Source organism: Protopterus annectens, chromosome 1.part2, assembly GCF_019279795.1.
Source record: "Protopterus annectens isolate FY-2018-M chromosome 1.part2, PAN1.0, whole genome shotgun sequence".
Lineage (NCBI taxonomy): Eukaryota > Metazoa > Chordata > Ceratodontiformes > Protopteridae > Protopterus > Protopterus annectens.
In genome coordinates, this window is record NC_056727.1 from 1,185,317,382 (window position 1) to 1,185,338,705 (window position 21,324).

Here is a 21,324-nt window from a genome sequence, read left to right on the forward strand (position 1 = left end):
GTTGATTGTGGTAATGAGGTTGAGGTCTCTGGAGCATGTGGTGTGGAGAGACTGAGATTTCTTTAGATGTAGCATTTCTAACAGAGCTGGGTCAGCCATGCTTTGTAAGTCAAGCAGAGATTGCCTCTAAGTAGGCGATATGAGACAAAGAATAGCTGGAGTCTTTTAAGTCTGTCCATGTAGGACATGTGTTTAATGCCTAAGATCCTCGTTGTGAGGTACTTCTGTGGTCTCTCCAGCTGTTGCAGGTGTCTAGTGATGTACATGCCAAATGGGGCATTATACTCGATGATTGGTCTAATGAAGGAAGTGTAGAGAGAGATGATGACCTCTTTCTTCCTGAATGCAAAACCCTTAGTAATGAGATGTGCCACACAGAAGGACTTTCTGACCACAGTGGCAATGTGGTAGTCGAAGGAGAGGTTGCTGTCAATCTGCATCCCCAGATTTCTTATAACTCCTTCAGTGTTCAGTGGGCTCCCATTGATATGGTAATTAGTGGGAACTGAGTTTTTACAAAAGGGGATGACGACACATTTTTTGGCGTTAAGATTAAGGCCATGGTTTTGACACCAGTCACTGGTCTCAGTGAGGCCTTTCTGTAGGATGTCTGCATCACTTGGGGATTTAATCATGGCTCCCAGCTTGCAGTCATCTGCAAACATGGTCAGCCAGAGTCCCTTTGTGTTGGCCTGGACTTCTGAGAAGTAGATGCCTTACAGTAGAGGACCCAAGACTGATCCCTGTGGGATTCCACTCATGACTGGTTGGCACTCTGACTTGGAGCCCGCTACTTTCACACTGTGTATTCTATCTGTGAGCCAATTTGCTATGCACCTAGTGATATTGGGGTTGATGCCTAGTTTGGTGAGTTTATTAATAATTCCTGAGTGAGGAATGGTATCAAAGGCCTTGGCCAGATTGAGGTAGGCTGTATGCACTGCCTTACCTTCATCCACACCCCTGGTGACTGACTCAAAGAAGTCAACCATGTTGAGAAGGCATGATCTCCCTTTCACAAAACCAAATTGTGTGGGCTCTAGAGTTTGGAGATTTCCTATATTTTTGTTAATCAGATCCATGATGATGTGCTCCATAGCTTTACAAATTGGACTCATAGGGCTAACGGGATGATAATTCCTAGGGTTTGTAGTCGCTCCCCCTTTATGGAGAGGGATGACTGTAGCAGTGCACCATTTAGTAGGGACAAAGCCTGAGGTGAGGCTGTGACTGAAAAGGGCACACAGATGTGGTGCCAGTTCACTTTGTGATTCATGTAGAACACAGCCAGAGATATTATCAGGTCCCATGGAAGCTGTATTCTTGGCCTTGGACAATGCAGCTTTAACCTGTGCTGCATTAATGCTGGGTGTCTGGCATTCTTCCAATATTGTGATTGGTCCTTTGGGGGGGAGGGGTAAAGTTAGCACTGAATCTGTCAGCCAGTATGTTGGCTCAGTATAGGAGGTACCATTGTGCAGTAACTCAGAGCAAATCTGGGTATTGCTGTGGAGGTTCTTGACATAGCTATAGAAGGCTTTCTAATTGTGTTTAGTGTCTGCCACAATTCTGCCTTCATAGCTGGCTTTAGAGGATTTGATGAGGGATCTCAACTTTTTGTTGAGGCTAATAAGGGAGTTTTTCCAGACTTGGGATTTCCCCTTTTTCTTCACCAGTTTCTTCCTTCTGTTGTAGAGTTTATTAATGGCAGGGGACCACCAGATTAGCTTCCTTTTTTTTGGAGGAGAGCGTCTTGGTTCTGTTGGGTTGGCTAGTTCCAGACATTTATTTACATGTTTGTACAGTGCATTGGTGTATGATTCGGGAGTCATGCAGCTATTTTCCATTGGCATAGGTGCCATGAAATTAGCCACCTCTGTTTGTAGGAGTCCAAGGTCAGCTTTGGAGAAGTTTTTCAAGGTGGTTACTTTGGGGGGTGTGGGTGAGTTGTGGGTTTCCGTGGTGATTAGTTTATGGTCGGATGTGACCAGGGAGGGATTGACTATTGGTGTAGAGCAACAATCGCCCATGTTAGTAATAACCAGGTCGAGGATGTTGCTTCCTCTAAGGGGGGGGGGGTCAGAATGAGCTGGTCCAGGGCACTGGAACTGATGAATTCCAGGAAGCATTGGGCCAGTGTATTGGTGCTTGAGTAGTTTTCCCAGTTGATGGAGGGGTAGCTGAACTCTCCCATTAAGAGAGTGTTGGGTTGGACCTTTATAGATTCCAGGGTGCTTAAGAATGTGGAGTGAGAGACTAGAGACATGGTTGGGGACCTACAGCAGGCTATCACATGGGTCGCCGTCTTACCCAATGATAGTTGGGCATTGTATTACTTTGTGTCTATCTCCCTCCCCCACCTTGAACCTGCATACCTCCCTCCCACTCCTGCTTAATTACAGAAGAATAAAAAAACCTGATGTAGAAAGGCACCATCTTTTGACTTAGCTTTTCTGCCCTTGCTTCATAGGAATCCCCAGTAGTGTACTCGTATATACCATATTCCATTCCTTTTTAAGTAGTACTCTACTGACTCCTAATTTACTGCATGTCCCTTTGTAAAACCCCTGGCATAACTACATTATTTTCCTACTTCTCAGTGAACTGCAGGTCCCCGTTTTTAAAGAAAAATAAAAACAGAAAAAAAAGACCTTTTTTTCTTTAAAATGTAGCTTGTCTAATTGCCATTAAATCTGGCTGTCTATCTTCCCCAGCCACTGGATTGCACTGGCTAATTGTTTTTTTTTTTTTGTACTTTGTCCCAGGTGTAGCCCTGCTCTGTTCACCCACACTGCATTCGGGCTCACTTCACTCCCCTTTCATACCCATTCCCACCCTCCCCCATATCATTTCCTTTATACCTAACCACAGTTCCCTCCCAACCATCAAACTCTTCCCCTTCCTGTTACACAAGCTGACACCCACTACACACTCTCTCCCCACCTTACATCGCCTCCCCAAACTCTCAACCAACTCACCCTTTTAAAGTCCTCTCCTCTTCAAACATGCCAGACTTAATCATTCCTGTCATACTTCTACCTGCACTGTTCCTCCTACACAACATAACATCACCTCACACACTCTTAACCCCTGTACATAAAGCCCCCAACTACCCTCACCAAAGCTGCTTTTCCTACCCTCTGCAACCCATACTCATCTCTGTATCTAACCGTCCAATGAATATACTAATCCCTAAAATAAAAACTCCTCCTTTCAACCGTAGTATATCTAAGTGTAAAACAAAATACTTTCACAACTACCCACAAAAAATGAAAGCTTATGACTTCCCAAGGACTCTGCTCTTGTCAGGTGATATACACCCAAACCCTGGTCCTACCACTATTCCTAACACCCCATAGAATATCACCCCCAATTCTAATCAACCATCCATACCAAAAAAAGAAAATCTCCTTCTATTCTATCAATACTCAAAGTATGCTCAACAAACTAAGCCAGTTTCATGCTTGGGTATCTCTTCATACCCCAGACATTATCTCTGTCACAGAAACTTGGCTTAAACCTCAAAACCAAGAAAAAGACATTCTTCCTCCAATTTATAATATACTTCGCCAAGATTGCTTAGAGAAAAAAGGTGGAGTAGTTGCTTTAGTTTACTCTAACTACCTCAATCTCTCCCTTCCTATAGAGCCAATTCCCTCCTTTACACCTGCTGAAATACTAATAGCAAACCTGAAACCCAATGACTTTACTACCATCACAGTAGTAGCCATATACATTCCCACCAGGGGACAACGTCCCCTTAATGGAAAATATAATGTCATATCTCTCCCTACATTTCCCTAAATTTCCCTAATGAAACTATCCTTCTTTGGGACATAAACATTAATTGACAACGCATAAACCTCCATGGATTTACACAACTAATCTCCATACTAATAACTCTCATTCTTTAACCTCATTGATAGATTGGATACTTGTTTTTAACTCCAGCAAATACCATAAGCCTGAAACTCTACCTGATGCCCTGAGTGACCACTCACCTATAAAAGTGCTATGATACATCACCCACCTCCCCAAACCACACTGGCGTATCACTTGCCACAAACTTTCAAACTTTAACTCAGATACTTTTAAAACCCTCCTCTCTTGAATTAACTAGAATTTCCTTACTCAGCTCCAACTCAGTGAAGAAGTAAATGCCTTCAACTCAACTTTCCTAAATAATTTAAATTCTCTAGCCCCAATGAGAAAAGTTTGATTAAAGGCAAACATTTCCCCCTGGCTAACTAAAATCACCCATACCCTTATGAAATCCAGAGATAGAGCATGGAAAACATGGGTACAAACCAAACTTACAGCTGACCTCTTAAAGTATAAAGAACTTAGAAATCAGACAAAAAATCTTACCAACAAAGACAAAAAAAGACTTTTATTATAATCCTCCAAAAACATTAAAATCCAATACAAAAAAAATTCTGGAATGCTATAAGCCAAATACTACATCCAGGTAACTCAACTTCGCCAAACCCATGTCCTGACAGTCACCTAAAGAAATTGCCAATACCTTCAGCACCTACTTTATCAAATCCATTTCCAAACTATTTAACCCCAACCTCTCAAACAACACTTCAAACCTCTTTATACACCCCTCAACCATTATCTCAGTAAACTCCTTCTCTCTCAAACCTGTCTCCACTTACTATATCAGAACTCTGCACTTGAAGCTCAAACCATGCTCTGTATCAACAGACAATATTCCTTCTTACTTTCTCTGGATTGCTGCACACTCCCTTGCTATGCCTGTATCTATACTAATCAATCGTTCCATCAATGGGTCTAAAGTTCCTTCTATCTGGAAACAGTTTTACACTCTTTCCTATTCATAAAGGAGGTAAGTCCACAAAAATATCTAATTTCAGACCTATCACTATCCTCTCTCCTCTCTCCAAAATCCATGAGAAATGTACACACAAACAAGTTATGCATTATCGCTTACAAGAAAAACTTCTCACTCCAACACAGCATGGCTTCCGTCCCAAGTATAGTGCAACCTCAGGTCTACTATCATTTCTCAACACCTTAGCCCTGGCTAAAGATGATCACAAACTCATATCCTGTCTATTCCTTGACCTTTATAAGGCTTTTGACACTGTCTCACACACTCTGCTACTTAGTAAACTTGTAGACCTAAACTTCTCCCCTGATACAGTTGCATGGTTCTCTAGCTATCTCTCTGACAGGCTGCAGTCAGTATGATGGGACTCAGCGTTATCTACCCCTCTCTCAATAAGAACTGGTGTTCCCCAAGGTAGCATTATTAGACCTCTACTCTTTAATATCTTCACCAACTCACTCCACTCCTCTTGTCTTCAGTCTAACATTGTCCAATATGCAGATGACTGTACAGTCATAACTATTGCTAATCCCCCCTTAGAACTCCCAACAAATATCCAGACATCTTTCAACTCAGTAGAGACATGGCTCACTAATAATCAGCTCACCCTCAACCCTAAGAAAACAAAATTACTACTCTTTCTACCCAAATCTGCAAACCACATTAAACTTTCCTTCTCCATAAGGTCCCTAAACAATACTTTTATAAAAGTCGAAACAAGCACAAAACTCCTTGGCATTACCATTGACAACCAACTAAAATTCGGTCTTCACATTAACAATTGTATCAAAAAAAAACACCAAAAACTAAGACTACTGTACAGGAACAGCAAATTCCTAACTACTGAAGCTAGAATTTCTCTTACCCATGCCTACCTTCTACCATGCTTAACCTATTGTTCCCAAATATTCACAAATCTAAACTCCTCCCTACTTACCAAATTAGAATCAACCTACCGCAAAATACCTAGATTTGAAGCTCAACAAACATATAAATCTCACCACTGCCTCTCCCTAAAATACCTGAACTGGCCTGAACTACCTCACCTGTTCTTACAATCTCAACTCCAAATCATACACTGCATCCTGTATCAGCCTGATTTCTGCCCAAGTCTATCTTCTCTCATCTGTCACTACTCCACTATCAGAATTCTCTGAAGCTCAACCCAAGACCTACTAAAAATCCACAAACCCAAATCGAACACAGGGTGCAACTTATATAGCTGCCATCCCTCTATAACATGGAACAAACTCCCACTAGAAATAAGGTCCCTGACTCACCCCAAACAATTTAAGCTAGCAACCAAAGACCACTTTAAAAAACACCAGTCCTGCCATTGTACTCACTCTCCCTGATTATTACCTACCTTTTATAGTATAGTCAAACTAACTTACTAAAACATACCATTAACTACTTCATCTTATGTTTCCTATGCAACCTCCAAAGCTTCTTCTATCCTCTGCTCCCCGAAATTCTTATGTAATCTTTTAAATTTCTTCTACTCTGCATACAAAGCCTTATATTTACTCAACTCTCTTTTTAAATCAAAACATACAACTTATTCTACTTTTTTAACATTCCCCTTTTTGTTTATAGTACTGTTTTATCTGTTAACAATATATATGTATGTAGCTTGCATATTTTAACTACCAAAATTCTCTATTGCTATTTTTATTGAAATGCATCTGCATTGCTATTTTTATTGCATTGTATATCTTTGGAACCTTTCTCCACGGGCCTCTGCTGAAAAAGGGCAATAGCTCAGCTGGACACTCCCAGTCAACAAATCTAAAATAAATAAATAAAAATGAAGTATCTCAGATGTGTTAAGCTGGGCTACTAGTCTGGAGGTGTGCATATCCTTTATGAATATGGAGACACCACCACCTTTGGAGTTTCGGTCCATGTTTCAGCTAGGCGTATAAATGCCCTTGGGCAGATAGCCTAGTATGAACCTATGAACCTATGTTTCGGGGCTGAAAGGTGTGGCATGAGTTATAGGCTGGTAGTGCAGAGGTGCTTTCTGCCACTTTAAACCAGGTCTCCGTTACAGCACAAATGACGATGTTCTCCATTTTGATAAGTGCTTCAAATGAGTGCATCTTAAGCTTTAGACTTCTAGCGTTGAGCAGCATGAGCCTCAGATTTCATTTATTTATAGCTGTTATGGTGGTAATTTGGTCTTTGAAACACCACCTAAAAAAAGGCACTATAGGGGTGGCAAGAGCCTTAGCCAGTACCCAGAAACCCAGGAGTGTCAGAAGCAGGCCATTTCTGGCAAAGCATCAAGGCGTGTCAGTCATGTCATCCCAAGCAGACAGATACTGGATCCCCTTAGAATGACACCAGAAACTTAACCAATTGTTGAAGTCAATCATTTTTTGTTTGTACTGCACTATCATTCTGGGTGACAGTAGGGTACTGCTCAGGGCTAGTGTCAAACTTGCCTGGGCCACATAATCTGAGAGCTCCACCATGTCTCTTTTCATGTAGTTCAGGGAGGTGTGTCTTGGGTCATTTACACCCACATGGTTAATGACAGAGTCATACTTGTACTTGCTGTGGTGTGACCTGAGTGCGTGTGTTATGTGTTAGATTCTGGCACCTGATAGATAGCTGACTACCTTCTCCTTATTCAACCTAGTGAGTGGGACATCTATGTGCCTCACTACTGAGTCACCTATGATTAGTGTATTGGGCAAGGTGTTTAGCCTTAGGGGCTTAGGTTGAGGGGCACACTGTGGAGTTGAGCTATGTGTCCTGTGGTTTGTGCTGTGGTGTGGTGGTTGAGTGCATTTCGGTCTTGGAGGTCTCTGCTGTTTGGGTAAATTTCTATTGAGAGCCTCCCCGAAGGTGGGTGTGTGGTTTGTGTTTTTATGTGAGAGCTGTGATAGTAGGTGCTCTGGAGTACTATATATTCCATGTGTTGTGGTGCAGGTGTTGACCTTCTCCTCTTGACCAGCTAGTCTGGTCTTGGCTGGAGAGTGCATAGCTTCCAATTTGGTGATATAAGTGCATCTCTCACAAGTCTGAGTGTTGGGAGGTAAGAGGAGAGGGTTGTCTGTGCACATGAGGCAATTGCTACACTGCCTCATAATGCCCAAGTGTACCAGGTTACTAGGAGAAAGTACAGGGAACTGCCCTTTAATCATGCCAGGAGGGGTGGTCATAACTACTAAGTACTGGAGCTATTTCTGTGAAGAATGACTAGTGGTGATGGCTGTTAGGTGTGCTACAATAATTGCTACAAAAACCTGTTGAAGTGCAAAGCGGTTAGGCTATTTGAAGTGCAAGAGAGAAAAAAATAGCAAGATCTAAGGGAATAACTGAAGAGCAGACTTTCTGGCACCAGTAATTGTTCACCTCAGCTTGCCACTGCTACACGGAGCTTAAACAAGTGCAAACCCATGCAAACACAGGCTTTTAAACCAGAAAGTTGAAAGGGATGGAAAAACTGCCCAAACGGCTAATAAACTACAATTTCTGGGTCAGAAACAACTCCTCTTGTGGTAGATAGGCTATCTAGTGCTTACCACTCCCACTGATAAGCTAGAAGGCTTCCCTCCAACACAGAAAGGCTTGGGGGTGCTCTGAAGCTTACAAACAGTCCTGGATCCAGCAACTCTGTATCTGGCCAAGACTAGTTACAGGAAAGGTGGGGAACAAGCGCAAATGTGGGCTTTTATACCAGAAAGTTGAAAGGGATGGAAAAACTGCCCAAATGGCCAATAAACTACAATTTCTGGACCAGAAACCACTCCTCTTGTGGTAGATAGGCTACCTAGTGATTACTATTCCCACTGATAAGCTAGAAGGCTTCCCTCCAACACAGAAATCCTTGGGGGCTCAGAAGCTTGCAAACAGTCCTGGATACAGAAAATCTGTATCTGGACTAGAGTAGTTACAGGAAAGGTGGGAAACAAGTACAAATGTTGGCTTTTAAACCAGAAAGTTGAAAGGGATGAAAAAAATTGCCCAAATCGTCAATAAACTACACTTTCTCGGCCAACAAACACTCCTCTTGTGGTAGATAGGCTCCCTAGTGCTTACCAAAATATACTTATAAGCTCTATATATAGATTGTTTCAGAAGCACACTCAGTCAGAACACAAGGAGATTCTAGTAATGGTAGATTCTAGCAAAGTGTTTTTTTGTTTGTTTTTGTTTGTTTGTTTGTTTTTTTTTTTTTGTAAAGTGGAAAGGGAGAAATGGAGAACAGAAGATAATTCAAGGTTATGAAACTAAGTGGGTTGGCCTTCTCAAATGTTCTTTCTGTATTAGGTAGAATGAGCTAATGACACTAGACTGGGAGGAGTGTCCCAGATCAAATTTACAGTAGGGACAGGCAACTGCAAAGCCACCAATTATAAGAACAAGACACCAATAGGGAGGAAGGATGGAAAACTATACCACAGATACTAGCTACACTATTTTAGGCAGAAAACACTACAGAAATGTCTATCACAGCAGAAAGACATCAGTGAGCTATTAAATGACAGTTTTAAACAGATAAAGGAACAAGGAAACTCTAGAGAATGCTTTTAACTGCAAACAAATCAGTTATATGATATACTCCTTGGCAGGAAATCAGAACAAACAAACAGATGCTTAATAAATGGAGACAATGAGCAGTTAGTACCTTTCACACAGCGAAACTATCTAAAATGCTTTACAAACAGTGTGACAGTAAAAACCTTATTTATCAGGCCCTGTAAGGCAAACAATTTCAGAACAACTGTGAAGATTAGTTTCTAGCAATAAAATATAGTAAAAAGTATGCAATAGACACTAAATGTGCTATAAATGGCTAGAATAAGCAATAACTTGTAAAAGTAAGCCAAAAGCAGGATACGCATTGTTATATATTACAGAACAGAGTTGTGGTCAGTGCCCCTCCTCCGCTCATCTCAGTGTGTTCAGCAATATCCATACTTATGGGGAAATGATAAAATGAAGTATTTAGGAGTATGGATTAAAAATTATTCTGGTGTGCCAGCTCTGGATATGTGGGAAGAGACTAAAAAGATAATACAAAAACTGAGAAATTGGAAGCTCTTTTATATGGATATGAATAGCAAGATACAAGCAGTTAAAATGTTTTTAGTCTCTTTAGTGTTACACACAGGTCAGGCATATTTTTTATGAACTAGAGGAAAGGTTGTGGATAGCAATTAAACAGCTGAAGGATTTTATCCGGGACGGGAACATGGCAAGAGTCAAGAGGGATAAGATTATTCTTGCACTAGACAGGCAGATTGGGATTACAAAATTTGAGGGGGTATTTCAGAGCAATACAGTTAAGGATCCTATACATAGCACAAGTAGAAAACTATAATTGAAAGTGGAAGGAGATGATGATGAAACGGGTGGGGGTGGCTCAAGAAACAAGGAGAGACTGAGATTTACAATGCAGACCTTTAAGGAGAATAACAATAATCATACAGAATATTATATTCTTAAAGTAGCAGGAAGTATTCTAAGAACTAAGCCAACACAGGAATGGAGAAAAGAGATTTTTCCAATAGGGTTGACTGCAATTACGGATACAGACAATAGGCAAGAGAGGGCAGGAATTTATTGGATAAAACTGGCAAAGGAACCAAGGTATTGGGATAAATTAACTAGAGAGGGAAAGTTAACAGAATGGGAAGACCCCATTAACTTATTTGGACTGCAGGTTAGAGATTGCCTTCTCTATCAAGGATTGATATCAGAGCATAGGCAAAGAGAAAGAAATAGGGGGATCCTAAATGAAAGACCAGCACTGGTAGAGTTTTAGTAGACTCTAGAACAGAATTTGCCATTAAGAAAGGAATAATTAGAAGACCATATATAATATTACATGATAACTATAAGAATCAATCAGAGGAGGTTAGAAAAGACTGGGAAGAGAGATTGGATAAGCAATTCACAAGGAAACAATGGAGGATATATGCATGTCTTTTAAATATGCAACAAAGTCTAGAAGATTTATTATTTTTGCTTGGAAGTGTGTATTTTATACCCCATGTAGACTCCTGAGAATTTGTCCTCAGGTAGACAGCAAATGGAGGCATGATGGGGAAAAAGAGGTAACTGGGTATATATTTTCTGGGAGTGTAATGAGTTGGCAGATGTTAACGATTCTCTGCAGACTTCTCTGTCAGAGATGCCGGGTGAGCAAATTGGTTTAACTAAGGAAAATTTTTTTGAGCTACAATACAGACTTGGAATTGTCTAGACATAGCATGGCCTTGCTGAGTCTAATTATGGTGGCTGCCAAAAAAAATATTAGAAAATTTAAATCTAAGTCTAAACCAACTTTATTAGAAGTAGCAAAGATCGTAACAGAGATAAAACAACTGGAATTGGGATCTTTAGAAAAGGTTAGGAGCAAATTACATATGAAAAATGGGAAATGTGGGATCAATACATTTAGACAAGGAATGAGATTTAAAAGAAGGCAGGATTTAAATGAGCTATGTAATGATTGACTGTCAATGATTGGATATAAGTGATGTATAATGTTTGCAGCTACAGTTGTGTCAGCATGGTTTATAATGTATAATGTTTGCTACTGAGATTGTGTCAGTAGGGTTTATTTTCATTTATATAAACGTAAGATTGTCTAAGTCATACATGATACTTTTATTAAAGATGTTTCTTTAAAGAAAAGCACCACCAACCATACACACAGCAGTAGACTGGATCTGATTTGAACATTACAGCTGTGTAGGCATAGAATATGAATGGCGGGCAATGTCACAATAGCAATGTTTGACTGTAACACTGTCACATTACACTTTATGGAGTATGATAGCATCATTGCATGTTGGCAGGAGGATAAGGCATGGATAGACATCACACCCCTGTGTAAAATTGTCTAAAAAATGATAGTTATATGTATAAACACACAATTTGCCTGTTGTCAGATTAGAACACCTATATGTGTAGTTAAAGTAACTTGCAAACACAGTAGTTAATGTTACTGCCACAGCAGAGGTTTCTCTTGAATATTGTCAGAGTGCATGTTACACAAGATGACATAATCATTGTATGCTACACCAAGATGTTGTTCAGAGGTGTGTTGGCCATAGCTGTGGACTCGCATATTGTTCAAAAATTCAATGTACACACAGTTGATCATAGTGAGAATAGAATCCCTACCTAAATATTTATTGAGCACAGTACTTAACACAAACACCACAGTACAATGCTATTCTTTACAGTGTTGGAGAATACTTAATAGCTGATGACATCTGCAGAGTCTGTTGAGAATAAGATGGTAATTGCAGTGTCCCACATGATGCTGTAAAACAGTTATTTGAATGTCAACCAACAGAACAAACACATACATTCACACCAATTCATCGCAGTGAGAACAGAACCCCTACTTAACTAAGTACACTGACTATTAAACTCAGTTTTTAATCCAAGCACCACAGTACAAGTGTGGCTTGGAGAGTGTTGTCCAACACTTTATAAGTGATGATGTCAGCAGTGTCTGGTGAGAAGAAAATGGCAACAGCAGTGTCCCATATGCAGGTGTGAAATGTTCTCTTGATGTCAACCAACTGAACAAACACACACACACACACACACACACACACACACACACACACACACACACACACACACACACACACACACACACACACACACACACACACACACACACTGGTTGACTGCAGTGAGAATAGAACACCTACCTAAGTACAGCAACTAGAGAACTCAATATTTAGCATGAGCACCACAGCACAAGTCTGAAATAGAGAATGCTGGAGAACACTTTATAAGTGAGGACATCAGCAGTGTCTGGTGAGAAGAGGGTGGTAATAGCAGTATCCCACATGCAGGTGTTAAATGATGTCTTGAATGTCACTCAACTGAACAAACACACACCCACACAAACTAAAGACAGTGAGAACAGAACTTCTAACTAAGTACACTGACTTGACAGCTCAGTATTTAATGCAAATGCCACAGCACAAATCTGACTTAGAGAGTGTCGGACAACACTTTATAAGTAATGACATCAGTAGTGTCTGGTGAAAAGAGGATGTCAATAGCAGTCTCCCACATCCAGGTATTAAATAGTCCCTTATATGTCAACCAACTGAAGAAATGTACAGCCGCACCAGTTGACTGCAGTGAGAACAGAAACTCTACCTAGGTGCACTGACTACAGAATGTAGCATTTAATGCAACACCACAGCACAAGTGATGATATCAGGAGAGTCTGGTAAGAAGATGATGGTAATAGCAGTGTCCCATATGCAGGTGTAAAATGGTCTCTTGAATGCCAGCCAGCTGAACTAACATAGACCAGTGAGAACAGAACCCCTGCCTAACTAAGAACACTGCCTGGAGAGCTCAGAATGTAATGCAAGTGGCACAGCACAAGTCTGACTTAGATAGTATCAAATAATACTTTATAAGTGATGACATCAGCAGTGCCTGATGAGAAGAGGATGGTAATAGTAGTGTCTTAGATGCAGGTGTAAAATTTTCTCTTGAATGTCTACCATCTGAACAAACACACACATACCAATTGACTGCAGTGAGAACAGAACTCCTACCTAACAAGGTACAGCAGTACTTAACACAAACACACAGTACTTAACACAAGCATCACAGTACAAGTCTGATTTTTATAATGCTGCAGGACAATTTATAGTGGATGAGATTGTTACTGGATGCTTGAGAAATGATGTTGCGAGGCCTGAATTAAATGGATGTGTAGGCATGTACAGATGTCAAAATATTGGTACTCCATGAGATTGTACTGATTATAGCAGGATGCAGAGTTATGCTTTTCTGATTAGACAGACACACACACACACACACACACACACACACACACACACACACACACACACACACACACCAGTTGAGTGCAATGAGATTAGAACCCCTACTTAACTAGGTATACCAGTTAGAGAACTCAGTACTTAATGCAAGTTCAACAGCACAGGTCTGACTTTTATAATGCTGCAGGACAATTTATAGTGGATAATACCATCATGGGATGTTTGAAAGACTATGTTGGCAGGCCTGAATGAAATAGATGGAGGGCATTGTATGACTGTTAATACACCTGCATGTTACCAGATGATGAATGTGCAAAGTGCAGTATTTGTTGTTGTGTTTTCAGTGTTCAGGTATACTTTAAAAATACAGTTTTACAAACTATATACAAACAGCTGTCCACATTACTACAAGTATTGGAAGATCTGAATTTGTGTTGTCAGTATAAAGATGTGCATGGTATGTAAGAAAGCATTTTTTTATTTCTGTATTGTAGTTGATATATTTGGGAACAACTACTGAGAGACCAAGTTTCAAGGGATTCATATTACGTTGTTGAACCATAACAAGTTCAAATGCTGTATTGTCGAACCTTTATGCTCGAACTTAGAAAAGTTTGAACGTTTCAATGGGGATTTCCGTTCAGTGCGGAAAGAGAAGATTTCCCTTTACTGCACTGTAGTGCAATCTCAGAGTTGGTATTCTTAAAGAGTGGGGGGTGTGGGGAGCGCAGCCCCCCCACATGGGGGGGTGCAGGAGGGCTTGCCCCCTGCTTACAACCGTCAGGTATGTTTTTTCTGTTTTTCATTTTTTTTTACATTTTCGAACTTTTGAAAGTTCGAACATATGGGTTTGACCATATGGTGTTCAGACTTTTGAAAGTTCGACAAAGTAATATGAACCCGTTTCAAGTTATTGGTGCTCATTACACATGGCTATAATGCAAATATGTGTTCTTTCCTTAAATGGTGTCATCCCTTTGGTTGTGTTTTTACATTTACATTTCATGGGATAAAGACTAAATAAGCAGTAAAGATAAGTAATTCATGCTATTGTGAACTTTCCACAGTGCACTGGCAAGCAACTGGTTTACATGATTGATGGCAAAGTGTTTGCACATGCAAGATACACATTTATGCTGCTTTTCTTGTTTGCGCGCAGTTAAGTAACAAGCAAACATGGGATGGTATCTCACTGATAACAGTATAACAGTTGTATTGCTTTGCTTACCTCTATGCAAACACATTAGGTGCAGAGGCATGGCAGTCAGCAGTGTGGATAGTACTGAGTATAAGAAATGCACCTGCTGCTTAGCTGGTTCTGCAGCAGCAGGAGTAAATGCACTGAGTGATTTCTTTTTGAGCCCAGATGATACAGGGTTTGAATATAGGTGTATCTAGTAGTTTTAAATATGTATTTATAATGCAATGAAATAATTCTTTATTCTGCTTTCACTGTATGTTACCTTAGTGCAACATGCTTAAGCAGCATTGCATGGAGTGACGGCACTGTTGAATTGACATTCACCCTTGTTCGACATTGGTGCGAGATGCCAAACTCCAAGGAGTCATAGAGGACAGAAAGTGAAAGGCTTCTTTGGGATGTTTTCTCTTATGTGTATGGTGTGTGACTCTATTTGTTAACCAGATTAAAGGTGTTAAAATGGGGTAGATAAGAAAGTGGTGAAATGTGGGGCAAGCAGAGGGAAGAAAAAAGGAAAAGCAGTATAGGAATGTGCAGGAGGGAGGTAGGAAAGAACCATAGCTATTCACTTCTTCAGCAGTGTAAAATGAAAATATGTATAGAATATTAGCTGAATTTGAACTGTTACCTCAATGAAGAGGGATGACAACAATGCAATCGTGTTGTACGGCCAATTGGACTAATACAAATGTGTCAAGAAGACACCCATGTGAAGTGGAGAGCTATGTATGAAACAATTTTTTTTTTGGGGGGGGGCAGGCAACCATTTTATATTTTTTACTTCATTAAGAGGGAAATGTTGTGTAAGGGACATAAGTATTTCTGGGACTGATAAGTGGAGTAGGTGAGGAAGCAGATGCAAACAAACAGGACAAACAAGACAAGATAAAGGGATGGGGAGAGGCACAACAGGATGGGGACACCATGATTGGGGATAGGGAGGAGACATCAGATGCCCATGCCCATCAAACATGGGGACAGTGAGAATCTAGTCCTCACTTGCAAAACTGTCATCAAGTCCCCTTATGTCTCTGGCTGTTGGAGTGCTTTACATCTTTTACTATGGGCCATAAAAAAGACCATCCTCTCCATCTGCTGTAGGCTTGCACCAATAGTGCTGTGCATGACCTTGTGTGCCAAGCCTGGCAACTCCTGGTGGGTGACATAATCCCCACCTCCAGCACTACTTCTGGAGAGTACCACAGCACCAACTGATAGGGTATTGATGTGGAAACCCTAGGTAGTGCAGGGGCTGCAAAGGCAGTACTGCCAGGTTGGTTACCAGATGTGTTAGGTATCAGTGCAGGAGACAGTGGAGAGGGGACTGGCTGAGCCATGGTGGTTGGCCTACTTCCCTGTGCTGCAAAGCATTTTGTGAGTTGTCAGAAATGAATGGCATGGAAACATTGTGACTACATGTCTTAAAATAAAAAGGACAAATAAGGGTTGTGGTAAGAGAAAAAAAGAAGAGATACAGTAATTAGCACCATGATATGTGACATATAATGCATTATTACAACATAAAGAATTAATTTCCATTTTACATTTAAGTATACTTCTTAACAACTGCAAACTATAACTGATGATTGCTCAAAGTAACCCTTACAGTGTGCATATATGCTTGGTCAAATTATGCAGATTAAGTTAACAGCAGAGCATTTATGGCATTTATGTTAAAATTGCTATGTAATATTTTTAATGATTTAACTATATATTTGTTACTTATAGTATTTGAACCCACAATGTCTGACTACAGTATTAGAACTGACTCCTACAGTTGGCCTCTGCTACAAACTGAAGCATACATGCTTGATTTTATATTTAGGACAAAAAATACTTAATTTACTACTTCTGTATGGAAGAGTAATACTCTAAATAAAATAATAGTTATATTGTGCCGCATACATACCCATTGCTTCCTTCAGTCTTTCCAAATGTTCAGCTTGGGTTTCCCTATCTGCCATTATATCCAGGTTTGCTCTGGAATAAAAAGAGGAGAACAAGAGAATAGCATTGTGCGTACCAGTCTTGCCTATATGTAGCTGTCTATTAAGATTAAATTCTCTTTATCTGTATACTTAAAGAATACAGGGATGTCAGCAGTCCTAAACTCAGCTAGCCACTGGTTGAATGTATCCTGCTTGCACCTTTTGAGGTCATTAAAATGGTGCCTGTACTGTTTTCCAGTGTGTGGAATGCCATTAGCACTGGAGAAAGCCTTGGGCGGACTATTTCATGCCTCAGACTTGTAGTGGGAGCTGGTATAGTTCCCCTGCAAGAGCTGGCAATATACAAGACCGTTATCTCATCATAACTAAGGTTATCTTTTCCTTTATTATTATTTAAAAGTAGCCCTCTAAATTCTTTTTCACACATATTTTTAAAAATTGCTACATCTGCGTGGTTAGGGGGCACAAACAAACTTTTTCTTTGTAATGGTCTTATCGTATTGCTATTTACACTCCTCTGACCATTGAAAAATAACCTTAAATTTATTTGTCTTGTATAAAGTTTAAGGCTAGTAAGAACATATACCAGCTCTAAATGAAAACAGGGAACAAAAGTAGTTCCTTTACTGAATAGTTTGCTATGTGTATCATGAATTGTCAAATTGCTAAAATTATAGATGGTAAATCCTTCTTTTTTGAAAATATCACACATCATTCCACTATTATCATGGTTGTCAAGTGAGGTTTGTTTTATATTTAAATGTGTGTTTTATTTTCCCAAAAGACTCTGATGAAACCAAGGCATTTTGGCAAAAGCGCTTAGTCGTTGGAACTTCTTGCCATTATTAAAGTGGAGTTATTCTGTTTGTTTTTTGTTTTCTGTTGCAGTTGGCTATATGAAACAGGGAATAGTGTTTTCCCACCAAAATGGTGCTGTCATGTTTACTAGTAGTGCACAAACCTTAACAATGATGCCAGCTGCAATTTTATGACATTAGGTGGAGAACAACAGTGCCAAACAGAGAGGAAAGCAGTTTTTTTGAAATAGGAAGGTAAAACTGACAGCATTAGATGATGGTGTATTTGCTGTCAATTCATATTTGCATACATGTATTGGGCCATATATTTTATGACATGACACTATTTTGTGTGGCTTTACAAACTGATAAACTAAATTTGTAAAATGTGGAATTCAAACCTATTACTGGCTGTTCACCTGTGGCTGGCTACAAGATTTGTAGCACTTCTAAAAACCATCTGGAAATACAAAGCTGTGAGAAGTATATTTTGTGCACTTGCTCTGTTTCAGTGACATTTAACAATCCTGTGCTGCATTTGCCCTTGTTAAAATAAATTCCATCTGCTTGTTACTGTACTGCCCTTAGGTTTTTGTTTTAACATTATTCTGCAAAAGCTATGTTTTATGAACATATCTCAGGGTTACTTCTGTTCTCAGTGCTTCTGTTCTGATTGTATCTATATTTTATTTAGGTGAGAACTACTGGTCAATAGCTTTTTGTGTTTTACCTAATTGGCCGGAGGATTTAACTTTAGAAAAGTCTTTCATCTTGGTGGTATAAAAAGAAATACATTTTGTAAGATTCTGCTCTTTTTTGTGTAGCTGTTCACATGTGGCTGGCTACAAGATATGTTTTGCTTCTAAAACCATCTGGAAATACTAAGCTGGTGTAAGTATATCTTTTGCACTTGTTCTGTTTCAGTGATATTTAACAATCTTGTGCTGTATTTGCACTTGTTAAAGAAACTCCATCTGCTTGTACTTTACTGCTCTTAGTTTGTTGTTTTAATAGTAGTCTGCAAAAGCTGTGTTTTGTTCATAGGTAGGTATTAGGCTATCAGCCCTAGGGCCTATACAAGCCTAGACAAAAAGGTACCCTGGCTTTCGCCATCCAAGAAAATTATTTTCCTGTGCCCCTGTCAAGCAGAGCCACAGAGGTGATCCCAGGGGTGAATTTCCTATTTCCCATCCAATCATCAAGATTTTTCTTGAAGAGTGCTAATGAGGAGCTTTGTTTGATATAGATAGATAGTTTTTTCCAGAGTATGGGAAGTCTCTGGGACAGGACTCTATCCCTCCAGCATTTTCTGTTTATTGTGGTGACAAGGTTTAGGTCCTTAGAGCGTGTAGCTCAGAGGGATTGGGATTTCTTTAAGTGGAGCATGTTCAACAGCTCTGGGATTGACATAGCTTTGCATGTTAGGCAGAGATCGCCTCTGAGTAGGCGATATGCGATGGAGTAAAGCTGGAGTTTTTTGAGATGGTCTGCATAGGGCATCTCTTTGAGGCTGGTAATCCTCTTTGTGAGGTATTTCTGCGGCCTTTCCAGTTCTTGTAAATGTCTTGTGAGGTATATACCAAAAGGGGAATTGTACTCTATAATGGGTCTAATGAATGACGAGTAGAGGGGGACAATGACCTCTTTTTTCCTGGATGAGAAACCTTTTGTGATGAGGTGTGCCACATAGAAGGATTTCCTGACTACTGTGGCGATGTGATTATCAAAGGAGAGACTACTGTCCACCTGTGTCCCAAGGTCTCTTACCACTCTTTTGGTGTTAAGTAGACTACCACCAATGTGGTAGCTCATGGGTACAGAGTTTTTACCAAAGGAAATGACAGTGCACTTTTTGGCATTGAGCTTGAGGCCATGGTCTTGATACCAGGCATCTGTCTCAGTGAGGCCCTTTTGTAGGATGTCCACATTGTTAGGAGTTTCAATTATGGCTCCTAGTTTGCAGTCATCTGCAAACTTCATTAGCTAAAGACCTTCTATGCTAGCCTGTACTTCAGAAAAGTAGATACCAAACAGGAGAGGACCCAGGACTGAACCATGTGGTACTCCACATGTCACTGGTCTGAAGTCAGATTTGGAGTCTGCTACTTTCACAGTGTGGATTCTGTCAGTGAGCCAGTTTGCAACCCATCTTGTGACATAGGGATTTATACCTAGTTTAGTAAGTTTATCTATAATTCCAGAGTGGGTGATTGTGTCAAAAGCCTCGACGAGATCTAGATAGGCTATGTGAACGATCTTACCCTTGTCTACAGCTTTGTTGACTGCTTCAAAGAATTCACTCAGGTTTAGGAGACATGATCTGCATTTTACAAACCCAAACTGGGTGGGGTTCAGAGTTTGGAGATTACCAATGTCTTTGTTTATAGGTTCCCTGATGATACATTCCATGGCCTTGCAGACCAGGTTTGTTCCCAGGGTCTGTGCTGGCTCCCCCTTTATGGAGTGGGATAACCCTCACTGTGTTCCATTCACTGGGTACAAAGCCTGAGGTGAGGCTATGATTGAACATGGTGCTTAGGTGAGGTGTCATTTCATTCTGTAGTTCATGTAGAACGCAGCCTGGGATGTTGTCAGGTCCCATGGATGCTGTGTTCTTGGCTTTGGAGAGTGTGCTTTTTACCTGTGCAGCCATGATTACAGGAACTTTGCATTCTTCCGGTATAGAGATGGGTGCTTTAGAGGGTGAGGGGGGTAAAGTTAGCACTGCACCTATCTGCCAGGATATTGGAAATATCAGTTGGGTCTATATATTTAGTGCCACTGTGCTGCAACTCAGTGCAGATCTGAGTGTTACCACTGAGATCTTGACAGAGCTATAGAATGCTTTGTGGTTGTCTTTAGAATCAGTGGCAATTTTGTTTTCATAACTAGCTTTGGAGGCTTTTATGAGGGATCTCTGCTTCTTATTGAGGCTGACCAGGGAGTTCTTCCAGTCATGGGATTTTACTCTTTTTTTTCAACAGTTTCTTTAATCTGTTGTAGACTTTGTTTATAGCAGGGGACCACCAGATTGGCTTCCTTTTTTGGAGGATAGCATCTTGGTTCTGTTAGGGATAGCACAAGCCGTGCACTCATGTAAGTGCTTATAAAATGCATTTGTGTAGAATTCAGCAGTCATACCTCTATTGTCCCTCTGCATGGGTGTCGTGAAGTTTGCCACTTATGTCTTAAGAAGCGTAAAGTTGGTTTTGGAGACATTTTTTACGGTGGTTTCCCTAATACGGGGTGGGGTCAGGATGTGGATGTCTAGGCTGATTAACTTGTGGTTGGATCTGACTAATGAGGAATTGACCTCTGGTGTGGAACACCAGTCACCCATGTTGGTAATGACCAGGTCTAGGGTATTGCTGCCCCTGGTGGGGGTGTGGATAAGTTGATCCAAGGTGTTGGAATTTATGAATTCCAGAAAACGTTGAGCAAAAGAGTTGGTACATGAGTAGTTTTCCCAGTTAATGGTGGGGTAGTTGAAATTGTCCATTATTAGGGTGTTGAGTTGTACCCTAATATTTCCAGTGTATCAAGAAATGAGGAGTGGGAATCCTGGGGCATGGTGGGGAATCTGTAGCAAGTTACAGTTTGGATTGTGGTCTTGCCCAGAGTTAGTTGCACTTGAATAATCTCGGATGCATTATGCTGAGCAACTAGCCTGGAGGTATGGATATCCTTAATGAATATGGACACGCCTCCACCTTTAGTGTTTTGGTCCAGGTTA